Raw genomic sequence first — 26,742 nt, 5'->3', positions numbered from 1 at the left:
ACAGTTGACGTCATCCGATGGAACCTGCCCAGGAACATTCCTCAGCTGCTTTTGGAAGCATTGCACATGCATGTGTGTGTCTTTCTACCTGCAACTGTCGCGGGGGACCTGGCCACTCTTGTTTTTTTCTGTGAGGCACTACAGACTGCTTTACAGCCCTTCTTCAGCTCATGCTTGAGACTTCTTTTTGAGGAAATATGCCACGTGGGAACTTATTCCTGGTAGTTTCCGTTATGATTTTATCAGCACAGTTTTATTTCTTTTCCGTGCCCACTAGGCCCTCTTAGGCCTTAGGAAGCTGGGCAGATGCTTTTTCACAATTCAGTTGTTTGACTTTGCATGGCTATTTTTCCCAATATGTTGTTTATCATATTTATCAAATATTAAGATTTGATATTCCACCTAGCCTTGATAGATTACAATGATTTATATATATATATAACACAGGTATATATACCACAGTGTATCATGCAGATTCTTCTAATGAACTTTTCCTTCATGACCAACTTGATCATTGAAGGCCTGAATGAAAAAATAAATTTTCAACAGCGTCTGAAATTTTTCCCAAATTTCCTTCCATAAGTAACGTCCATGCAGAAAACTCCCTGTAGCTTTAAAAGTGTAGCCAGTGCAACAGGACCATATCTATTCAAACACACACAGCTGGTAACTGGGATCTAAGTACATAAGTACATAAGCATCGCAGGGGCTTAGCCAGACAACAAAGTTTGGGTGGGCCTAGGCAAAGTGGGTGGGCAACAAGTGTTCTCCCCCCTCCCAACCACCACCAAAAAAAATATTTCAGCTTGCAGGAAAATGCTTCTTTCCACCTTGGCAGTATGCAGCAGGCATGCGCTGAAAACTGAGTGTGTGCAGGTGCCAGTATCGTAGAGAGTAGCGTTTTTGTTACCATCAGGGGGAAGTCTTCAGCTGGCCGAGCTTGAGATCCCCACCAGCTACATCTAAATGTGTGCTACTGTTGGGTGGGCCTGAGCACTAAATGGGTGGGCCCCGGCCCACCCAGGCCCACCCATGGCTATGCCACTGAAGCATCGCCATGCTGGGACAGACCAAGGGTCCATCGAGCCCAGCACCCTGTCACCGACAGTGGCCAAAAGAACAAGCAATTTGTCCCGCCCATCCTAGAAACACTGTATTATTCCCTCATCCATTCAATAACATTCTATAGCTTTTTCCAAGAGGAAGCTGTCCAACCGTTTTTTGAAGTCCGCTAATTTAACCGATTCGTCTTCTTATAAACTCTGTTTGCAGATGTCAAGAGGAGACATCAGAGGTTGTGAGAATCAATGCAAAAGAATTTTAGCGCTGAGAATTCTGATCCATCAACACTAGCATCAGGCAGTCTCCATGGCTCCAGGAACTTCATTGGACACTGGGAATGTATTGACATCGAGAGGGTCTCGACCTACCTCGGCATCGAGTGTCAATAAAAGCCATCAGCATTGGGTATCCTCCAATCCTTCTGCTCTTCCTCCTCCCCTAGGAAGAGGTCTCATTGGTGTTGATGCCAGTGCAGGACACAGAACAGAGGCTGAGGTGCACTGACATTCCTCCTCCTCAAATCATGGTGCCGGGAGCATTCAGACACCACGGTCACTGGTGTCCTTGAACCACTACCAATGTGAGGATAACTTGACCTCATTGACATTGGATGGGATGCATCAGCGTCTAAGGAGTCGAGACCTTGTCCCCGATACACCTCAGGTGTCTGAAGGACATGGCCATGCCAACTGGGGCCCAGAATTTGTCTGTGGTGGCCCTTGAGGAACATCTCATGGGTAGATTCAAGGAATTCATGAAGTGCTTCTTTGCATGGCAAGAAGGTATGACATCACAAGCTGAGGTTGGAGTTAGTACAGTCTTTCCTTGAGACCTATAAGCTGCCCACAGGTAGTGCATTGACACCAAGGCCTCAAAAGGCATCGAAGTCAGGGCACACTATGCTGGTGTTCATCACCAGCTCTTCAGGAGAGAAAGATTCCCTAATGCACCAGAAATCCTCAGTGCCTTGGTGCCTCAGGCCCAGGCCTGACCATGCTGTTAGTCATTTCAGGCAGGCAGACACTCAGACATCTCCAGGAGATTACTTTTATGACTTGGATTCTCAGCGCTTCTGGCATTTGAGTAAGCACCAGAGGTCTTCTTGGAGGAGGAATCCCTTCCTTACTATATGAAAGAAGAAACTCTCCTTCTTTGATTTGTATCGGAAATTGCCTAGAACATTCCATTTGGTAAGTGAGGATGAATCCAAGGCAGAGACATTGGACCTTCTCCAATTTGATGATCACCCAAAGGAGGCTGTGACAGTGCTAGTGCACAAAAGCCTAACTATATGGGAGACCCCTCCCCTCTCTGTTCAGCTGGTCAACAAGATGGCTGACTCTCCGATTAATATTCAGCAGGTATCAGTCAGCATCTTGTATGTGCTGACTGCTCTGGGCAGAATTAGACTTGGATATTCAATGATGGGTCATGTCTGGGCACTGGCATTGAATATCCAGGTCTGAGTAGCCAAGAGTTTGATGCCAGAATGTAAAGGTACAAGCTGATATTCAGCCAGGATCTGCATAAGACATGTATGCAGGTCCTGGCTGAATATTGGCCAGGACCTGCATAAAGATTAGTGCCAGTCTGATCTGTCTAATCCCCCCAGCCACCCCTGATCATGATTCCTACCTCCCCTCCCTCCAGGGATCTGACTTCTCTGATCCTTTACCAAACTAAAATACCCATCTACAATCCAAAACCTATTTATTTATTTTATTTATTTATTTATTGCATTTGTACCTCACATTTTCCCACCTCTTTGCAGGCTCAATGTGGCTTACAATAATCATGAATAGTGGAAATATATTAGAAAATAGGCAATTAGTGTTGCAGAAGGTTCTTGGGCAACGTGATAATGAAAGACATGATAGTAGTATAACAAGCAGAAATTGTAAGACAGTTCTGAATATATGTGGAGGGGTTGTGTATATTCACATTGGTTGATCCTTGTGGTATGCCTTGTTAAAGAGATAGGTCTTCAGTAGTTTGCAGAAGTTCATTAATTCGTAAATCGTTTTTAAGTTGAGCGGCAATTCGTTCCATAGCTGTGTGCTCAAGTAGGTAAAGTTTGACGCGTGCATTAGTTTGTATTTCAGACCTTTGCAATTAGAGAAGTGCAGATTCAGGAATGTGTGGGATGATCTTTTGGCATTCCTGGATGGTAAGTCTATCAGGTCTGACATGTAGGCTGGTGCATCTCCGTGAATGATTTTGTGAACTAGGGAGCATATTTTGAACGTGATGCGTTCTTTAAGTGGGAGCCAGTGTAGTTTTTCTCGTAGGGGTTTAGCACTTTCATATTTTGTTTTACCGAATATGAGTCTAGCTGCAGTGTTCTAGGCTGTCTGAAGTTTCTTGATTATTTGCTCTTTACAGCCGGCATAGAGTGCATTGCAGTAGTCTAGATGACTGAGCACCATTGATTGTACCAGGTTATGGAAAACAGTCCTTGGGAAGAAAGGTCTTACTCTTTTTAATTTCCAAATGGAATGGAACATCTTCTTGGTTGTGTTTTTCACGTGGTTCTCGAGTGTTAGGTGTCGATCGATGGTAACTCCAAGAATTTTTAGGGTGTCCGAGATTGGAAGGTTCAGCTTTGGTGTGTTGATGGTGGTGAATTTGTTTTTGTTATGTTGAGAGGTGAGTATTAGGCATTGGGTTTTTTCTGCATTAAGTTTCAGCCGAAATGCATCCGCCCATGAATGCATGATATGGAGACTTTGATTAAAGTCATTAGAAATTTCCTTTAGATCGTGTTTGAATGGGATGTAGATCATTACATCGTCTGCGTATATGTATGGGTTGAGGTTTTGGCTTGATAATAGTTTGGCCAAGGGTATCATCATTAAGTTTAATAGTGTCGGCGAGAGGGGGGATCCCTGTGGGACTCCGCATTCGGGTATCCATGTGGCTGAAGTAGTCGAATTAGATGTCACTTGGTATGATCGTGTGGTTAGGAATCCCTTGAACCAATTGAGAACGTTTCCTTCGATTCCGAATTACTCAAGGATATGTAGTAGTATTCCATGATCAACCATGTCGAAAGCGCTTGACATGTCAAATTGTAGAAGTAGTATGTTCTTTCCAGTTGCAATCATTTGTTTGAATTTGGTCATGAGAGTAACTAGTACTGTTTCAGTACTGTGGTTAGACCAAAATCCTGACTGGGAGTCGTGGAGTATTGAGAATTTATTTAGATAGTTTGTGAGTTGTTTGGTTACCAACCCTTCCGTTAGTTTGGTTATTAAGGGAATGGATGCTACTGGCCTGTAGTTGGTTAGTTCACTGGCACTTTTCTTTGTGTCTTTGGGTATGGGGGTGAGTAGAATGATTCCTTTCTCCTTCGGGAAGAGTCCATTTTGTAACATACAATTCAAGTGTTTCGTTATGTCTGTTATAAATTGTTGAGGAGCATATGTCATGAGGTTGTTTGGACATATGTCCAGTTTGCAATGAGATTTGGTGAATCTTTTGAGCGTTTGGGAGATGATATCCTCTGATAGTGTCTCAAATTTGGTCCAGGTTCTGTCTGCTGGGTAGATGCCAGGGTCTGGGTCTAGATAGTCAAGGAGTTCAGTATAGTCGATGGTACTGACAGGCATCTTAAGTCGCAGTTGTATGATTTTCTCGTTGAAGTATTTCGCGAGATTGTCTGCTCCTGGTGCGTCTTTGCTGTTGGTTGTGACTGGTGTAATATCTAGTAGTTTATTCACGAGTTGGAAGAGTTTATGTGTGTCCTTGTAGTTTGGTCCTATTACAGTTTTGTAATGTAATCTTTTAGTTTGTCTTATGGTATATTTATATTTTCTTTGGAGTTGTTTCCATGCTTTAAATGTGGGGTCGTCTTTCTTTTTATTCCACGCACATTCTAGCCTTCTAACTTGTGTTTTTAGTTTTTTCAGCTCTTCATTGAACCATGGTATAAGTTTTTCGTTCTTGTTTGTTCGATGAATCTTTCGTTCGCCATTGGAGGAAGATGTTTGCTTTATAGTGGTCGGACCACGGTGCGGTTGTCCATCTTGTGTCTGTTAGTATAATGTTTGAGTTGGGATCAAATTTGTGTGTGATAATGTCTAGTGTGTGTCCTTTGATGTGAGTTGGCTGCGTGTTTGTTCTGTGAAGATCCCATAGTTGTAGGAACTCTTCGCATTCTTGGGTACTGGTTGAGTTGAGATCTTCAAGGTGCAGGTTGATATCTCCTATTATGATAAGATTTGAGGTAGAGACACAAGTGTTCAAGATAAAGTCCATGAAGTGTGTTTGAGAGTCTTGCCAGTTGCCTGGTGGTCTGTAGAGCAGGACTGCGTTAAGGTGTTCCTGCAAGTTAGGGTGATTAATTCTTACCGAGGTGATTTCAAGTTGTGGCAAAATGGATTCGGCTGTGGTTGTGATGGTGAACTCGGATTTGTATACTATGGCTATTCCTCCTCCTCTTTTTCCGTTTCTTGTCCAGTGGGTAATTTTGTATCCTGGTGGGCATAAATCTAGGATTATAGGGTCCTTAACGTCATGAATCCAGGTTTCAGTGATGAATAGGAGGTCAAGATTGTCTGTAGTGATCCAATCTGTTATAGTCACTGTTTTATTTACTACTGATCTGGCGTTTACGTATCCCATTTGGATTGGTTGATAGGGTTCAGTTTGGGACATGGTTGTGTTAATTTTTATTATTTGCCTGTTTTCTTGGTATCTGGTTCTGTTGTGTCCTTTCTTCCCTTTCTGTTGGTTATTTCCGAATGTATTTGTTTTTCCTTTTAGTTGGTTGTTATTCTTTTGGGCTGGTGAGTTGTAGTTGGGTTGTCTGTAGGGTTTATGTGCTGTGGGTAGATTGTTGTTTATATTGGGAGTGGTCCATGCGTGGTTGATTAGGGGGAGGAGGTAGATTATTATGAGCAATTTGTTGATATTCATGTTGGCTGTGTTTGGTAATGGTTGGTAATGCCTGGTGGTGTTAGTGAATGAATTTTTGTGTGGCATCAAGCAGTATCAACATTAAGCATGCATAGCATATAGTAAGCATTTTTGTGTTAACATCAAGCAGTATCAACATTATGTATGTATAAGCATATATAAGCAATTTTGTGTGAACATCAAGCAGTATCAGCATTAAGCATGAATAAGCATATATAAGCATATATTAAGCAGTTTTGTGTGAACATCAAGCGGTATCAGCATTAAGCATATATTAAGCAATTTTGTGTAAACCTCAAGCAGTGTTAACATTAAGAAGCTATGAGGTGCATAGAGGCATTTAGAGGCATTTAGGCACTTAGAAAAATGTATAGGTTTGTCTAAGAAGCATTCAGAGGTTTAAATACTTGAGCATTCATAAACGGAGATATCTCTTATACTTTGAGTTGTCGTATAGTATGGTTTACCATCGTTTAGAAGGTTTCTAAGAGAACAAATGGCTAACATTCAGTATCAAGTAATGTCAACATGAAGCAGTAAGTATAGTTTTCGTGTACATTCAGCGGTACAGAAATATCTCATGTTTTAAATACACAAACAAGCAAACATACTATGTAAACAATGAATTGCATTCTGATTGAAAGACAAACCTAAATCTTTAAGTGACCTTCCAGTTCCTTCCAAGAGTTCCAATCTCCCAATCACCCCCCTTCAGCCCAGATTTACTCCAGAGAGATCACTGATGGCTAGTGGGACTGGGCTGAAATGATCTCCTTTATGCTCTTACTCTGTCAGCAATCAAAATAGCAATGCCAATCAAGGTAGTCTCATGGTACTATGATCTCCTAGATTCAGTCAAAAGCTTACCTCTTGCTTTGACTAGGGAGCTGGCCGAGGTTTCTGGCCTTTTGCTATCTCGGGTGAGAGCAAGGTCCCTGAGTCACATGGAAAGAGCAGGAGGGCGGAGGATACCTACACCTGAGAAAATAGTAGGATCTCCACTGCCCTCCACTATGTAACCATCCTGGACACAGTTCCCTCTAAGCTGAGCAGGAGTCCTCCAACTGCATTGTTGCTAGTAGGGAATGGTATTTCAATATTGTGTTTTCAAATGCTAGAGACAGGCAGGTTCCCTAGAGTCCTGCAGAGCTTGCCTGTCCTTCACTATTGAAGATGTGATAGTAAACAGCATTCCCCACTGGCAAGGCTGTAGGTGGAGGACTCCATCCTGGACCACCTATAAGTGGTTCCTACAAGTAAGATGAAGATTGAATTTTTTCAGGCAAGGTAGCCCCTTATAACCTCAGACTGCTGGGTTCTAAAAATAGTCCAGACAGGTTATAGTGTACAAATGGAAAGGATTTTTTCAAACTACCCACCGAGAGCATCAAGTTAAGCTCTCAGCATCATGAATTGTTTACCAAGGAACTCTCTTCACTGATACAGGCCAATGTGGTCAAATCCATTCTACCAGGGTAAAGAGGGAAGAGATTTTACTCCAAGTACTTCCTTGTCACAAAGATGGGAGGATTTTATCTGAGGGCCCTGTTCAAGCAAAATTTCAGGATAGCTTTCTTAGACACCCTGTGATTTGCTATGCTCTTTGAACTTGAAGGATACCTATGCCTACATACAGATACATCCCAGCCAGAAAGTATCTGAGATTATGAGTAGAGAAACATCATCTCCTGTGTTGCCATTTTGCTTTGTGTCAGCACTCAGGGTATTTACAAAGTGCTAAGTAGCAATTGTAGCATCTGTATGCAGACTGAGGGTACAAATGTTTCTCTATTTAGATGATTGGCTGGTCAAGAGCATATCAGAGGAAAGAGCAAAGGGATCAATGTATATGACTATTTGGGTGCTGGAGCTACTAGGGTTCATCATAAATTATCCTAAATTCCAGCTCAGCCCATCTCAATGATTGGAGTTCATAGGAGCACTGTCCTGGTGGTTATTTCACTTTAATCTGCCCAGAGTTGTAGACTCTTCATCCAACCTAGGATGGGCAGCTCATGTAGATGGACTCCACACTTAAAGCCTATGGTCTGTTCAGGAGAAACTTCACCAGATACACTTCCTACAGCTAAGAAAAATCTGGAACATGCTAAGGGCTTTCAGAGATTATTATTCTAGTTCAAACAGACAACCAGGTTGTGGTGTACTATGTTAACAAGCAGAGAGGCACAGGGTCGTATGTGATGGAAAATATTAAAAATTGCTTTTCAGTCTTGCTTTAATCGATAATACGTTTTTAAAATCTTCTGTTTTTGATCAAAAGTGACTTTCCTGGTATATCTCAAAGAACAGGCTGGAATGTAAGGCACATCTTAAGAACAATGTATGAGATAACGCACACTCAAAAGGCGTTTGACAAGGTACCTCATGAAAGGCTACAGAGGAAATTGGAGGGTCATGGGATATGAGGAAATGTCCTATTGTGGATTAAAAACTGGTTGACGGATAGGAAACAGAGAGTGGGGTTAAATGTACAGTATTCACAATGGAGAAGGGTAGTTAGTGGGGTTCCTCAGGGGTCTGTGCTAGGACCGCTGCTTTTTAATATATTTATAAATGATTTAGAGATGGGAGTAACTAGCGAGGTAATTAAATTTGCTGATGACACAAAGTTATTTAAAGTTGTTAACTCGTGACGGGATTGTGAAAAATTACAGAAGGACCTTACGAGACTGGGAGACTGGGCGGCTAAATGGCAGATGACGTTTAATGTGAGCAAGTGCAAGGTGATGCATGTGGGAAAAAAGAACCCGAATTATAGCTACGTCATGCAAGGTTCCACGTTAGGAGTTACGGACCAAGAAAGGGATCTGGGTGTCGTTGTAGATAATATACTGAAACCTTTTGCTCAGTGTGCTGCTGCAGCTAGGAAAGTGAATAGAATGTTGGGTATTATTAGGAAAGGTATGGAGAACAGATGTGAGGATGTTATAATGCCATTGTATTGCTCCATGGTGCGACTGCACCTTGAGTATTGTGTTCAATTCTGGTCGCCGCATCTCAAGAAAGATATAGTAGAATTGGAAAAGGTACAGCGAAGGGCGACTAAAATGATAGCGGGGATGGGACGACTTCCCTATGAAGAAAGACTAAGGAGGCTAGGGCTTTTCAGCTTGGAGAAGAGACGGCTGAGGGGAGACATGATACAGGTATATAAAATAATGAGTGGAGTGGAACAGGTGGATGTGAAGCGACTGTTCACGCTTTCCAAAAATACTAGGACTAGGGGGCATGCGATGAAACTACAGTGTAGTAAATTTAAAACAAATCGGAGAAACTTTTTCTTCACCCAACGCATAATTAAACTCTGGAATTCGTTGCCGGAGAACGTGGTGAAGGCGGTTAGCTTAGCAGAGTTTAAAAAGGGGTTAGACGGTTTCCTAAAGGACAAGTCCATAAACCACTACTAAATGGACTTGGGAAAAATCCACAATTCCAGGAATAACATGTATAGAATGTTTGTATGTTTGGGAAGCTTGCCAAGTGCCCTTGGCCTGGATTGGCCGCTGTCGTGGACAGGATGCTGGGCTTGATGTACCCTTGGTCTTTTCCCAGTGTGGCATTACTTATGTACTAATGTATAAGATAAAGCACAACTTAAGAACAGGTTGGAATGCCTCTGAAGCCAGCTTGTGCAGTAGGGAGGCGGGGTATGTTTGAGGTTCAGTAGATAAGCCACCTGGCCAGTGGTTTGTTTACCTGAACTGAGAGCATATGACTGAATCCTCAAGTACCTGGGGCTCATTCTGTGGATGGACGCATCGTGCAGAAAAACTTGTTCCTGGTCTTAGGGAGACTTCAGGTTTTTCGCTGCAACGGGCCCCCCAGCTGATGAGATAAGGGCCTGAATGATGTAATTCCTGACCAGTGATGATGTATGTGTGTATATATATATATATATATATATATATATATATATATATATATATATATATTGTAAGGAGGTTGGAGGGTCTAAGCAGGTCAGGAGGAGGTATGGGGCTAGACTACATTCCCCACAAGGCCCTGAGAGATGGGATCGGGGGGGTAGGTCCCAAAACCCGGTATGGCCCCCACGTGGAAGGGAGGGGGAACTGGAAAGAGCAGCTGCTATGGCAGACGAGGGCCAGAAGGGGGAGCAGGGATGACAAAGCTCAATTCCCTTGGGTTAGAAATCAGTACAAGATTCCTTCCACCTGGGAGGGGGAGGAGGTCTCCAACCCACAGCCTAGCAGAGAAGCAGAGTTCATGGAGTGCTTGGAGGAAGGAGAGTCAGGAGGGACCAGCACACCAGGTTTGGAGGAGCCGGTTGACATGGACTGTAATTGTACTTTGGGGCAGAGTTGCAGGGACTGAAGGCAGTGGGTGGTCACAGGAGTCAATTAGCTATGTTGTGGGCGGTGTACTGCCATTCTGCAACCACCCAAGCGGAAAGACTTTTAAAACTGAAACCCAGGCTGTTGAACTGGGGGAGAACTTGGATTTAAAGGGAAGTTTTTTCTTGTTGCTTTGTTTTGGAAACTGAATGGGACTTTAACCCCCTTGAACTGAGATTTTGTGGAGGAGGGGAAATAAACTGTTTGGAACTAAAAGCTGTGTTGTCTGGAAGGACTTTGTTTGTGGACTGCTGAAGGGAGCCTACCACCCCGGGATACAGATATTACTATATATATAATGTACATACATCATCACTGATCAGGATTATATATATTTATCTTTCTTATTTTACTTTTCTGTAGCCTTCCTTTAGTAATCAACCAAATCAACCAAAGCCTACACACTATGAACTCTTGGGCAGAGGCATTTCGACTGAAACTAAACGCCGAAAAAACCAAATGCCTAGTACCCACTTCGCAATACAACAAGAAGGAATTCACCACCATCAACACACCTAATCTAAGTCTACCAGTCTCTGACACCCTAAAAATCCTTGGAGTCACCATTGACCGACACCTAACACTTGAGAACCGTGCAAAAAACATAACTAAAAAGATGTTCCATGCAATGTGGAAACTAAAACGAGTCAGACCATTTTTCCCAAGGAACGTCTTCCGATACCTGGTACAATTGCTGGTACTTAGTCATCTGGACTATTGTAATTCACTCTACGCCAGCTGCAAAGAGCAAATACTCAAAAAACTTCAAACAGCCCAGAACACGGCAGCCAGACTTATATTCGGCAAACCAAAATACGAAAGCGCAACACCCCTTCGCGAAAAACTACACTGGCTCCCACTCAAAGAACGCATCATGTTCAAACTCTGTATCTTGGTCCATAAAGTCATCCATAGTGACGCCCCAGCCTACATGTCGGACCTAATAGAACTACCACCCAGAAGTGCAAAAAAATCCTCCCGCAAATTCCTCAATCTTCATCCTCCCAAATGTAAAGGCTTGAAATACAAATCAGTGCATTCATTAACCTTTTCCTATACAAGCACACAGCTCTGGAATTCACTGCCACGTAACCTGAAATCGGTCTATGAAATGACCAATTTCCGCAAACTCCTGAAAACTTATCTCTTCAACAAAATATATCATAAAGAACAACACTCGTAACGCTACTTTCTTTAAGATACCCAGGAATGTTCTTTAATGTCTTCTGCTTTCACACTATCATGCACCTAATGTCTATGGCTTTAACACTATCATGTATCTTACCATCATGTAACCAAAACTTCTGCTAAAACAAATATATACTCTTTTCTATTTCTAATATTATGTATTTCACCATCATTACTACTACTACTACTATTTAACATTTCTAGAGCGCTACAAAGTGTACGCAGCGCTGTACAAACACAGAAGAAAGACAGTCCCTGCTCAAAGAGCTTACAATCTAATAGACAAAAAGTAAAGCATTTAAATTTAAAATATTTAAGCAGTCAAGCACAAGAGAACAGTCACAGAAGGACTGAAGATGTTGAAGGGTGGTCAGTGTGATTAGGTGTAACTCTGGTTGGAGTAGTGGGAGAAGGTGATAGAAGAATAGAAATGGGTGAGGTAAAGTAATGAGTGGGTTGATAGGGAGGTTATATAAGACATGTCACTCTAGGGGTGGGTGGGTAGAGGGGTAGGGTGGGCGGGATTAAGTCTAAAGCAGGAGAAGGTATTCTCTGCAGCCTATCTGTGAGATGGAAAATGCTCTCTGAAGCTGCTGCTATAAGTTGTTAGTTTTCTCTCCCTGAAAGAGATCCAAGCCACACCCACGAAGTTCAAACTGTCAGTGGGGAGGGTGAGGGGAGGAAATGGCAGTGCTTGATGAAAAAGAGAGCTCAGTTTGATAGGAGATATACTATAGGATGTCATTCTGAGGCCAGGCTAAGTCTAAAGCAGGAGAAGGTATTCTCTGCAGCCTATCTGTGAGATGGAAAATGCTAAAACAAATATATACTCTTTTCTATTTCTAATATTATGTATTTCACCATCATGTACCCAATACTCGCTGTAAAACCGAACGTACATTCTTTTCTATTTCCAGTATCCACGATGAATTGTAAGCCACATTGAGCCTGCAAAAAGGTGGGATACAAATGTAATAATAATAATAATAATAATAATGTACTCGATTAGTATGTTTATTTCTTAATCATTGTGATACAGTAACAGTAATGACTTATACACTCTCCAATTAAAGTGCAAATAAAGAGTTTCATTTACCCAATACAAATCTAACAGAATCTGTAGTAATTTATTCTGTGAGCAGTCTGCGATGATCAAGTGAGCAGGCTGCAAATACTGAAGCAATACATTAGTTGGTGCTGTGAGCAGGATTCGTAGAGGGGAATGGAATTTTTTATGCAAAAAATTGGGAAGAATAAAGCGGAGAGTGTTATTGAGACCACTTAGTGGTCAAAATGTGCAGGTTTGTGTGAGGAGTGGGACTCCTGTTTAAAGGGGTCGGAACCCTTAGATGTGGTTAGATGTATGCAAAAAATTAAGATAGGTGGAAGGAACAATATTCTGTTGGAAGGTGTGGATGGATTCTGTTAACCGCTTATCGGAAAATCCATCAGAACCGTGATGAACAGCATAGGAAAATTGCAGAATTAGAGTGACAAATGTGTGACTTGCGTAGTCAAAATGTAATGTTTAATTGTCAAAATAAATTGTTAGCTGATAAGCTGGATACATATCAGACCATTGCAGAGTGTGCTGCAGTAAGGGTGGCACAGTATAAATACAAAAAGCAGAAAGGGAAAGTTAAAAAGTGGGGATTAAATGGGGGCAAGGTAGTACGCAGTCAGCGAGCTCAGGTAAATATCGACAGATCAGTTCCTCCTCCCCCTGAGGCTGGAACCCCTAGTGCTAGAGTTAGTACTAGCGCGCCCCCACAAGAGGAAGAGGAATGGCAGGGGTATGAAGATTTGTATCCCTGGAAAGAAGTGCAGCATCTTTAAAAAGAAAAAAAAAACCAGGAAAATATGATTGACAGAATGACCAGGCTTCCACCCACTTAGCACACTTAGATTTGTGGCCCCATGTAAATATAGAAATTTGTTGGAAAAATAGGCCCTGTCTAAAAGTGTGTGCTCTAGTGGATACTGGAACTGAGGCCACTTTATTTTATGGGAATCCACGTAAATTTAAGGGTCAGAGAGCTGTCATTACCGGGTTGGGGGGAAAACAAATTGAAGCTGTACAGACCTGGGTGGAATTAAAAATTGGAAATTTACCTAAAAGGGAATACAAAGTTATGATTGTACCTGTGCCTGAGTATATACTGGGCATAAATATATTAAAGGGATTATCATTAACGTTAGAAGATGGGAGGTATCAATTTGGAGTTAAACCGTATATCCAATCTCTTTCAATTACTGTGGGAAAGGTGAAAGTGACCCCAATAGAGATTCCCCCAGCCACACGGACTATTCATTTGTAACAGTATAGAATACCAGGGGGGCACCTTGAGATCAGTAAAACTATAAAAGAGTTAATAGAGAAGGGGGTTATTAAAACTACCACCACAGATTGGAATAATCTGGTCTGGCCAGTCCGAAAAAGTGACAATTCCTGGTGTATGACCGTGGATTATAGGGAACTAAACAAAGTTACACCCACTTTAACTGCAGCAGTCCCAGATACTATTACTTTGATAGAGAAAATATAGACACATTCTGGCAGATGGTATGCTGTAATAGATTTGGCTAATGCTTTTTTCACAATACCAGTTGATGAGAAATATTGGGATCAATTTGCTTTCAGTTGGCAGGGCAGGCAATATACATTCACCCGACTACCACAGGGCTGGATTCTTAGCCTCACTATCTGTCACCGGACGGTGGCAGATCATTTAGATGAGTTTCCTCTATCTGATCATATGCAAATTGTGCATTATATTGATGATATTATGATTCAAGGGAAAACACAGGAAGATGTTCAGACTCAGTTGGAGTTGGTAATTTTACATTTAAAAGACAAAGGATGGGAAATAAATCCTGATAAGATACAAGGGCCATCTCAAACAGTGAAATTTCTAGGCATTCAGTGGCATAATTGTCTGAGGGAAAAGAAAATTTTGGAATTTGTTCCTCGTTGTAATAAAAAGGAGGCACAACGTTTTATTGGATTATTTGGCTTTTGGAGACAACACATACCCCACCTGGGGCAAATTTGAGCTCCATTATATAAAGTGACTAGGAAAAAATATAATTTTGAGTGGGGAGAAAAAGAACAACAAGCTTTTGAAGCCGAGCAGCAAGCAATACAAACTGCGTTAGATCTGTGGCCAGTGCAGCCAGGAGAGGTAGAGCTAAGTGTCTCAGTAAGTGAGTCAATATGCAGAGTTGTATGCTGCCTATATGGCTTTGAAAACAGAAAATTTAGGACAATGTTACATTTATACTGACTCATGGTCTGTGGCAAATGGATTAGCCACGTGGCTACCTACCTGGTACAAGAACTGGAAAATTAATACCAAATATTTATGGGGTCGAGAATTATGGCAAGACATTTGGAATTACGTACAGACTATTAACGTTACTGTTTTTCATGTAGATGCTCATTGCAAGGGTGATACTCTAGAATGCCTTTACAACGCAGTGACTGATCAACAAAGCAAAATTTCACCTCTCAAGGTGGAAACTTTGGAAGAACCAGATAATTGCTCAGGTTTGGCGACATGGGCACACCAAAAATATGAACATCTGGGAAGAAAGGCCACTTACAGGTGGGCAACAGATCATGGTATTAGTTTAATTATGGATGTTATTAAAACTGTTATTGTTGAATGTCTGGTCTGTTAATACCAGACTAGGCGATCTGTTCCCCACATATCTAAGGGGTAATTACAAAGGGGAAAATTTCCTGGACAGATCTGGCAAATGGATTTTATAGGACCTTTACCCAATTCACAGGGATGTCAATATGTATGCACAGCAGTAGATACTTATTCTGGATATTTAATTGCATATCCTTGCAGACGAGCTACCCAGATTAATACCATCAAAACTTTAGAACTGATATCCCTTTACTGTGGTATTCCCCTCCAAATTCAGACAGATAATGGTTCCCATTTTAGGGGTCAAGTAGTACAACAATACGCTTCAGACCATAATATATATTGGATATTTCATATCCCCTAATTTGTCTGCAGGTGCAAAGGTGTGGGTTACCCAAGAAAATGAGCCCCCACGGCCTGTTGAAATTATTGTCCAAGGGGCAGATAATACTGTCTTGATCCTTCGATCTGGGAGAGAAAAATAGACATGTTGCAGCAAATAAATGTTATCTCAGAGAGTAACTAATCTGTTAACATGTTTCATTCATAGATCCTTGTAAGAGTCAGTATGATTCTCCTTCTTATGGTGTCTTTGGGTATTACCATTACCCCCGGTGGACGACTACATCTTACCACCGAAAGACAAGGCAAGCTGATTTGGCAATAGAAGAATCAGAGTGAAATCCGAAAACAAGACAATTACACATGCAAGGCTTATCGAGCATGCTCTATGGTAACTATGGTTTTCACAGGAACAAAGATACATACATAGTTACATAGTAGATGACGGCAGAGAAAGACCTGTATGGTCCATCCATACGATTATGGAAAGAAGTTCAGCCATATGAATGAGCTTATGTTCAACCACAAGATAAACAATTACTTTCTGCTCGGGTTACTAATAACACCCAGATCCGGTGTTGTTGATTTAATATGACTTGCACAGCTAAGTTTCACTCAAACCAGAGACAGACAATACAACAGTGCTGTCCTAAAATTGCAAGCATTCTGGACATTTATACTACTAATGTATCATTAGCAAATGTCTATACGTTTTTTTGTGTAAATGCTACATCGATCAAGAACCGTACTTGGTGGGTTGATTATGTTACTATACTTGACTCAAATCCAGGGGTACACACTAACAACCTAGTCTGTGTACCTTCTACCTGTATAAATACTGCTATAAATCATCAGAAGAATGTTATTCATTTCAATATTACTTTTCCTCAACTGCCCAAATGTAGAGTTAAACGAGCTTGGTATGACACATTATTGGGAGGTTTTGGTGCAAGTGCAGGAGTAATAAATGCTATTGATTCTGAGACTTTAGCTTATAAAGCTAAGCGTATTGGAACTGATATTAAGCAGCTTATTACTTTGCAAGCTCAGTGGATGCCAATGGTGTTTGAACCACAACAGATGACTTTACAATATGATAAATGTTTTCTAAACCTTTTCAATTATACTCAAATAGCCCAATTACAAGTAGATGTCAATATAACATATTTTATGAATTGGACTACATGCACGTTGCAGCATTTATTTGCCCTCATACAAAGGAATAAGGCTCAGGATGATTTAATGACTAATTCTGAATATTTGTGGAAGCGGATCTTTCACCGGTGGATTCCTTCCGCAAATTGGATTTTAATAACTCCAAATATTGTAATATGTACTAACCTCTTTTGTTCTGGGCAAACTGTGCATTTTAATGTAACCAAGCAACGTATTTTGTGTAAATTTATAATTTTGCCCATTGTTTTTGCTAATGAATTTTGGTTACCACATTTTTCCGGAAATTATATTGGGACAGATAATATTACTTCTAACTTAGAATTTTGCCAACATACCATTAATTGGGCTATTTGTGGACAGCATTCTCCTTTATATGAACCGTGTTTATTATAGCATTCTATTAATGTTTGCCCTTGGACCATACTCCCTACTAATTTTAGTATGTTTATTGAAATTAATGCTCAATACATTTGTTTAGCTTCTTATGATGTCAATGTGACCCATTTATATAATCTATCTTATCCTTATTCTGGTTGTTTTACCAATGTCACTTATTTATGGTGGCATGGACAATTATATACCTTTGTACCGGATATGGAGCAACAATTGACCCTATATTGGTATCCACAAGTACTGAATATAGCCGACATTTCATTAAGTTACAGCCTTTGAGAGATGCTATACAAAAAACTGAACTTTTACAACAATATTTGCAGAAGCGCAATAAAACTTTGCTTCAACAGCAGATTGATACAACTTTCACTGGAGATACCCTTGTGGACATTTCTTCACGCTTGCAAAAAGCTACCGCCCATAATTGGTGGGACATTTTCTCTGGACATTCACCTTCAGCTACCAAAGCATTAAATTTGCTATTTCATCGTATCTTAATCATACTTTGCATAATCATTATTTTGACTATATGGAATTGTTATCTTACTCATTATATGCGAAAATTATCTCATAGTTATTCTATTGTACCATTATCGTATAAGCAAAATTGAAAAGCAAGGAACTGAATGTGATGGAAAATATTAATAACTGCTTTTCAGTCTTGCTTTAATCGATAATACATTTCTAAAATCTTCTGTCTTTGATCAAAAGTGACTTTCCTAGTATATCTCAAAGAACAGGCTGGAATGTAAGGCACATCTTAAGAACAATGTATGAGATAAGGCACACTCAAGAACAATGTATAAGATAAAGCACATCTTAAGAACAGGTTGGAATGCCTCTGAAACCAGCTTGTGCAAGAGGGAGATGGGGTATGTTTGAGGTTCGGTAGATAAGCCACCTGGCCAGTGGTTTGTTTACCTGAACTGAGAGCATATGACTGAATCCTCACATACCTGGATAAGGTTTAATAAAAAGGGGGCTTTTTGCAGCAGAGCCTTGGGGCTCATTCTGTGGATGGATGCATCATGCAGAAAAGACTTGTTCCTGGTCTTAGGGAGACTTCAGGTTTTTCGCTGCAACGGGCCCCCCAGCTGATGAGATAAGGGCCTGAATGATGTAATTCCTGACCAGTGATGATGAATGTATATATATATATATATATATCTTATTTTACTTTTCTGTAGCCTTCCTTTAGTAATGTACTCGATTAGTGTGTTTATTTCTTAATCATTGTGATACAGTAACAGTAATGACTTATACACTCTCCAATTAAAGTGCAAATAAAGAGTTTCATTTACCCAATACGAATCTAACAGAATTTGTAGTAATTTATTTTGTGAGCAGTCTGCGGTGATCAAGTGAGCAGGCTGCAAATTCTGAAGCAATACAGTTGTATACCCTGTGTCAGGAAACAATCAGGATGTGGAAATGAGCCATATGCCAAGGGGTGGTTCTTAGGACCACTCACCTGATAGAGAAGGACAACTGTTTGGCAGACAGGATGAGTCGGGTCATGCAACCTCACAAGTGGTCACTAGATATGGGCATAGCTCATAGGATCTTTTAAGAGTGGGGCACCCCCTTGATAGATCTTTTTGCCACTCACCTCAACAAGAAGGTCCTTCAGTTCTGCTCTAGATTAGGGTGTCAAGGCAGATTAGTCTCATACATTTCTCCTCCATTGGGGGAAGAGTCTTCTATAAGTATATCCTCCAACACTTCTCATTGTGAAAACTGCTGAAACTGAAGCAGGACTGGAAAACCATGAATCACATTGTACCTTATTGGCTGAGGCAGATCTGGTTCCCATTTCTTCTGGAGCTAGCCTCTGAAGATCCATGTTCCCACTTCTTCTGGAACTAGCATCTGAAGATCCATGTAGATTGGAGTGTTTCCCAACTCTCATCACTCAGGAGAGGGGGGTGCCATCTACATTCTAACCTCCAATCTCTTGGAGTCAGGTGTTAAGACCAACTCCATTAGAGTTCACCTCCATGTAATTGGCACTTACCATCATCAAGTAAAAAGTACATTCATCTCTATGCAGCCCTTAACTGTTGGTCTCTTGCAGGGCTAGCCTCCCATTAAGCCCCCTAAAGTGTCATGGGATCTCAGTGTTGTATTAAGCCTGCTGATGAAAGCTCCTTTCGAGACACTGGATATCTATCATCTGAAGCACCTGTCCTGGAAGGTCTTATTTATGGTGGTGGTCACTTCAGGCCACACAGTCAGTGAGCTCCAGGTTCTAGTAGCTAATCCCATTATACTAAGTTTTTCCAACAGTGGAGTGGTCTTGCGTACACATCCTAACTTCCTTCCTAAGGTAGCATCAGGGTTCCATCTTAACCAGTCAATTGTTCTACCAACATTTTTTCCAAAATCTCATGCTCACAAAGATAAAAGCAGACTGCACACTTTGGACTGCATGAGAGCCTTGGAATTCTATTTGGAGTGGACTAAAACTCATAGGAGCCCTTTTACAAAGACGCACTGAAAAATGGCCTGCGGTAATATAGACATGTGTTTTCGACGCGCACAGAATCATTTTTCAGCGCACCTGTAAAAAATGCATTTTTAAAACTTTTTGTTTAAAAATGGACATGTGGCAAAATGAAAATTGCCACGCGTCCATTTTGGGTCTGAGACCTTACGCCAGCCATTGACCTAGTGGTAAAGTCTCATGCAGTAACTGGGCAGTAATGACCTACACATGTCAAATGCAACTTGGCTTGCATCTGATATGCGCGTCCGAAAATAAATATTATTTTACAGAAGTGCGTATCGGACGTGCACCAAAAATGAAATTACCGCAAGGAGCCATGCGGTAGCTGGGCGGTAACTCCATTTTGGCTCATGTTGGGCACACGTAGATGCTTACGGGGCTTAGTAAAAGGGGCCCATAGAAAGTTCACCCAGCTCTTTGTTTCTTTTGATCCAAACAGGATGGGATCTGCCATCAGCAAACAAACTTTCAAATTAGCTAGCAGACTGCATTTCCATTACTTGTGGTCAGGCTGGGCTAACTCTGGAAGGTCATGTCAGAACTCATATAATATAAAAAACCTAAAAGAAACCGTTTTTTTTTTGTTTTTTATATATGCTCTTATAGTGAATTTTCTTATACTATATGTGCAGCTTTAATATTACTATATTCATAAAGTGATAGTGCTCAGTAATACCATATTACACCGGCATAGGATGCTCTTAGCAATATGTTGTAAACAACATCACTGCACTATGACCCTGCCTGCCTCCTTATCTTTACTCAATTATATCTTATTTTCAATCTTATGGTTGATTGTCATACTCACTATTCTTGTGTAATTACTAAATCAATCAGGCACTTATCTTAGAGTCGATCTTGCTTCGTGCCAGTGAAGATGACAATATAGTTATGCCTCCGGAGTAACTGCTTGATGTGCAAATGTGTTCAAAATATCATGAATAAAATCATTAGATCAGTCCTCATCTCGTTCTCATTCTCTCTTGCTCTCATATAATGCCAGAGCCATGGCTGTGTCAGTAGTCCACTTGAGATACACTTCTATTGAGGAAATTTGCAGTGCTGCAGCCTGGACTTTATACCAGTGATTCCCAAACTGTGTGCCGTGGCATGCCACATCGAACTTCCAGGGGAGCCGCAACATATTCAGGGCCAGATTAAAGCATAGGCAAACTAGGCTCAAGCCTAGGACCCATTAGATTCAGGGAGCTTGGTGCGATGCCTTAATCCAGCCCTCTTTCAAAATAAATTTCTGCTTCTGAGAGAGACAAATTTTTGCCATCCCCAATAGAATCTAACCCATGCACACCCATACCTGCTAAACTTCATTCCATCCCCAACCACCCCCATAATTAATTTCCTTCATCCCCACCCATACCTGCAGGAGTCAACACTATTATTTACTTGCTCACAGCCCTCTGTCTGCTCCCAACCCCAACAGCCTCCTGTGGTTTTTTGGATGATATTTACTGTTCAACTAATGAGTGTTCCAAGTCTCAGTCTGGTGTTCCAGCTGCCTCTCTGGCAGTGGTGTACCTAGGGTAGTTGACACCCGGGGCCGGTCATTTTTTAACCCCCCCCCCCCCCCCCCCAAATCCAGTACTAGGCATGCCGAGAATACAAAACACTCAGGACCTATAGAGCAATTCTACCATACCATAAGCAGTCATTTCTACGAGTCACACAAGGAAAAGGAAAGCATCTTAAACACTACAGTGAGCACTAGAACATCAATTCACCTATTGTAAAACGAAACCAGACAGAATAGTACAGATCGTAGATCCTGCACAGTCAATGCCAACTGAAAGCCATGTCTTTTTCACAAACACAGATACACCCTAATCCACTATAGAATAAGTAATCATAAACTTTCTATTTAGACAAAAATTAAACTGAACCCCCAATGCCAGACTCTGCATACAATGCAACACCACAGAAACAGAAACTGTCCCCTAGTATTGTGCAAAATATAAAGACAGCAGATGTAAATTTGAAAAAAACTAACAAGTACCAATCACCACTTTACAAATTAACAAATAGAAATAAAACAAATATAGAAAGTAAAATAATACCATTTTATTGGACTAATACATTTAGCTTTCAGAGGCCAAAACCTCCGTCCTCAGGTCAGTACAGTATAGTGCTGTTACAGTATCCTATCCTGACCTGAGGAAGGGGGTTTTGTTCTCCAAAAGTTAGTCAAAATGTATTAAAATTAGTCCAATAAAAAGATTACCTTATTTACATGTTCTATTATAAACATTTAACACATCTACAATACTTTATCCTAAAGCAAAAAAAATAAAAAATATATATTTTATTTACAGTTTGTTGTCTCTGGTTTCTGCTTTCCTCATCTTCTTTTCACCGTCTTCCTTCCATCCAGCATCTGTCTTCACTCTCTCTCTCTCTCTGCCATCCAGTGTCTGCCCTCTCTGCCGCCCCTTCCATCCACTGCCTGCCCTTTCTCTCTGCCCCTTCAATCCACCATTTGCCCTCCCTCTCCCATCCATCCAGGGTCTGCCCTCCCTCTCGCTCCCCCTTCCATCTAGGATCTGTCCCCTCTCTCTCTCTCTGCCCCTTTTTTCAGCCCCCAGTTCCAGCCCCCTTCTCCCCTCTGAACACCCCCACCCCAGTCCCCTTCTCCCCTCCCCTTCTCCTGTCTGAGACCCCCACCACAGTCCCCTTCTCCCCTCCCCTGTCTGAGACCCCCACCCCAGTCCCCTTCTCTCCTCTGAACACTCCCACCCCAGTCCCCTTCTCCCCTCCCCTTCTCCCCTCTGAGATCCCCACCCCAGTCCCCTTCTCCCCTCCCCTGTCTGAGATCCCCACCCCAGTCCCCTTCTCCCCTCCCCTTTTCCCCTCTGAACACCCCACCCCAGTCCCCTTCTCCCCTCTGAGATCCCCACCCCAGTCCCCTTCTCCCCTCCCCCTCCCCTGTCTGAGATCCCCACCCCAGTCCCCTTCTCCCCTCCCCCTCCCTTGTCTGAGATCCCCACCCCAGTCCCCTTCTCCCCTCTGAACACCCCCACCCCAGTCCCCTTCTTCCCTCCCCTTCCCCCATCTGAGACCCCCACCCCAGTCCCCTTCTCCCCTCCGAACACCCCCACCTCAGTCCCCTTCTCCCCTCCCCTTCCCTTCTCCCCTCTGAGATCCCCACCCCAGTCCCCTTCTCCCCTCCCCTGTCTGAGACCCCCACCCCAGTCCCCTTCTCCCCTCTGAACACCCCCACCCGAGTCCCTTTCGCCCCTCTCCTTCCCCACCTCAGTCCCGTTAAAACCGGCGAAGCAGCGTTGCAGGCAGCACCTCGTGCCCTGCTTGTAAAAAAAAAATCAAATCTCCTTCCTTCTCCTCGTCTTGACGTCTTGACGTCGACTCGGGCCTTCCAATCAAATTGAGGAGTCTCGATGACGGGTGTCGAGCAAAGGCGAAGAAGCACCGTCATCGTTCTCCTTCGACACACAGTGCCGGGAGCTCCGGGGGGCGTAGGGGGAATTGGCACCCGAGAAGCGTCGGCACCGAGAGGATTGCTCCTCCTCTATTCAGGAGGTGCCAATGCGTCGGTCTTCTGGCAGCCCGGTACCTGCTCCCGAATCTCGACAGATTCTGCCACCTGCTCCTTTACTGACCCCGCAGCCTTGTCCGACGGTGGCTCTCGACAAGCGCATCAGGGCCCTGCTTCCAGAGCTTCTGGAAGGATTGCTGCGCCAGTCTGCTTCGGTGTCAGGGATGCTTGCGCCTTCCATACTGTCTACTGCAGCTGCATCTGGCCCTTCGCCTGTGGTGAGGTCCATGACCTCGGTGCCGCCAGCGGCATCGGTGTCAGCTGCCACCCAGGTTGACTCCCCTTCGACGTTGGTGGAGGAAGCTTCACCAGAGTCCAGGCAGGTGTCGACTTCTTGGCACCGCCATCGAGGACGTCATTCCTAGGCGTTGAGGCAGGCTCAGTTTTGGACTGCTCTGAGGGATGTCTTGTCCGATACTGAAGATGAGCATTCGTGGGAGGAAGAGGAAGATCCCAGGTACTTTTCTTCTGAATCCTATGGGATTCCCTCTGAACCTTCCCCTCCACCAGAAAGGAGACTTTCTCCACCGGAGAGTCTATCCTTTACCTCCTTTGTCTGGGAAATGGCTGCGGCTATTCCCTTCCCTATGGAGGTTGAGGATGAGCCCAGGGCTGAGATGCTCAAGGTCCTGGATTATCCTTCTCCGCCTAGAGAGGCTGCAACGGCTCCTTTGCATAATGTACTGAAGGAAGTCCTTATGCGAAACTGGTCGTTCCCTCTGTCTAATCCCGTGATCCTGAAAAAAACTGAATCCCAATATCGGATCCATGGTGTGCCTGGATTGATGCGGTCTCAGCTACCTCACAATTCCATGGTGGTGGACTCCGCCCTCAAAAGAGCCAAGAGCGCTAGGGACTATGCTTCGGCGCCTCCAGGCAGAGAATCTAGAACCTTGGACTCTTTCGGGAGGAAGATGTGTCAGGCCGCTATGCTCGCTGACAAGATCCAGACGTACCAGCTCTTCACGAGTGTCCACTTGCGGAACTCGGTGAGCAGTGGCGTTCCTAGGGGGGTGACACCCGGGCCAGATCGCCGATGCGCCCCGCCCCCCGGGTGCAGCGCCCCCCCAATGCAGCGCAGACCCCCCCCGGCGAAAGGACACCCCCCGCGAAGGAACCCCCCCGGGTGCACACCGCTGGGGCGGGGGGGGGGGGGTGCCGCGAGCGCCTGTCCTCCATTGTTCCATGCTTCTTCTCTGCCCCGGCTTCCCCTCATGCACCACCTCCTCATTTCAGCCAATTCACCCTAATCCCTATTAACTCCAATCCAACCCCTTTAAAATTTAACTTTAATTTCTATGACACTCACCTTCCACACAATCCCCCTCTTTCATTACCAGCATTCAAATAGCTTTTATTGTTTCCTCTATCACACCACTCAGTCACCTAGAACACCTGTACCCCCTCGCAAACTCTGACACACAGCTGGACACAACCTCTCTCTTCGGTGTCTTCAGCTCCTCTGACCAACTGTCCACAGCCCCGTTGCCTAAGCAAAGGAACTGTGGCCAGAGTTCCGGGGACCCCTCAGCCAATCAGTTGTTCTCCCCAAGATTCCGTTCCTTCCCGCTGACCAACGGAACCTTGGGCAGCACAACTGAAACTCCATTTTATTTTTATCTTCCCCACAGGAAATAATGGGAAAATATTCAAAACCAAATTAAAAAGTCCCAATTTACGCAAATCATACCAGAATCACCCCCAAACACTAAACATTACTCCCTCTATTTAACCCTGTTTTTAAAATTTAAATTTAACATTTTTTTTACGTCCATCCTCATTTTTTCCCCAAAACACCCCCTTAAAAATCCCAAAATTATTTTAAAAATACCCCCAAAATTCACACACCTCCCCCTGAATCTACCCCGTCGAATTTAAAAATTAAAACCTTTCATAACCACCTCAAACCAAACCCCTCCAAAAGACCCCTTAAAAATATTAAAATTCATAAATTAACCCGACAGAAAAAGTAAGAAAAATCCCCTAAACCTGAAACTGAAAACCAAATTTAAATTTAACAGATCCCTGAATTTTTAAAAATCAAAAATCATATTTACACATTTTTAAAGTTAAACTAATTAAAATTTTGGGTCAACCGACCCCTTACCTGAACCAGGAATTTCCCCTCACTCGACCTCCATCCTTGGTTCCGGTCTCCGACGTCCACAAGCAAAAACGGAATTCAAAATAATAAACCTCCGAAGCCGGCCCAAAATTTAGGCCCCGGCTTTGGCCTAAACGGAGAAATGTGCGTCGCCAAGTCGTGCATGAGGCGCGCTGCCTCATGCACACGCCGGGCGATTCTCCCTGTTCCCGCCAGCCACACCAGCCGAACGACGGACACAACCTCCACGCCCGGCCCCATTTCGGGCCCGCAAACTTCGCACCCGGCCCAGAACGACTGAAAAACTGCCCGGTTCTCCCGCCACTCCCAGGGACATGCCCAACTGTCCCCGGGCCCCGAAAAAACCACCCCGCTGCCTCTGGCAGCATCTCCTTCGCCGAACTCTTCTTCCCCCGGCGCCACCCCGCTCCCGGAGCGCTCCTCCCACTCCGATTCCCCTCTTCAGGCCTGGGAACGTGCTCCATCGCTCCCGGGCCCCCCCAAAAAACAGTTCAGCCTTCCACCATGTCACCCCGGGTCCAAACGGCCCCCCCTTAACAGTATCGGCCCAGAAACGGCCCAAAACCCCAAGGAAGTCCCGGATTCCACCGCCTCAACCAGGAGTCTGTCTCCCCCCCCCCCCCCCCCCCCCCCCCCGGAAACTGCCCAGAAATAACCCCGGAGCCTCTCCCAGGTAAATATTAATTTAATTTCTTTTTTTTCCCCCTAACTCTTAACCCCCTGGTTACAATATCTCCACCATTCATGATGTATTGTAAGCCACATTGAGCCTGCAAAGAGGTGGGAAAATGTGGGATACAAATGCAATAAATAAATAAATAAATATAAAACATTCTGCTTGGACAGGAAGAGTTTGTGATATTGCACAGCATGAAAGATTAGGCAGCAGTGAGCTCTGGTGCAATTTGCATGACAACAAAACAAATGCAAACCTCACTGCACATGGAAAAGAAAGTTAGTTCCCTGTGGGGGGGGGGGGGGGGGGTCAATCGAGGAGGTTGGTCTCAGAAGAGTCAAGAGAAGAGAGCTGCAGCCTGCAACTGGTCCAGAAAGTTTAGGAGTTAAGTTTCAACCCTGGCTGCAGCACAGCAGCAGGGCAGGCTCTGAGGCTCAGGAGATGTCCTCCGTGATCAGTGGTCAAACAAGTGTCAATCAGTGAGGGGTGCCGGTAGGCAGGCAGGCAGAGCAGCCGGCTTCAGTTTCAGCAGCAGTACTGCCGGCCGTTGCCGTCCTCTTAGTCAACTCCAAACTCCTTTGCCTGCCAACCAACGACACATGCACTGCACGAGGACATTGCGTGTATGGTGCAGGTGCAGGCGCAGCAGCAGTTCCCAAAACAGTATTTTCAGGCCAGCACTAGTAGATCAGCCTGATTAGGCACAGTGCAGCTGCCTGCTGGCCCGTCATAGGTCATGTGACCAAACTGAGAGAGAAACCAG

This window comes from Microcaecilia unicolor, chromosome 5 (assembly GCF_901765095.1).
Source record: "Microcaecilia unicolor chromosome 5, aMicUni1.1, whole genome shotgun sequence".
Lineage (NCBI taxonomy): Eukaryota > Metazoa > Chordata > Amphibia > Gymnophiona > Siphonopidae > Microcaecilia > Microcaecilia unicolor.
Note: the sequence above shows the minus strand (reverse complement) of the source record.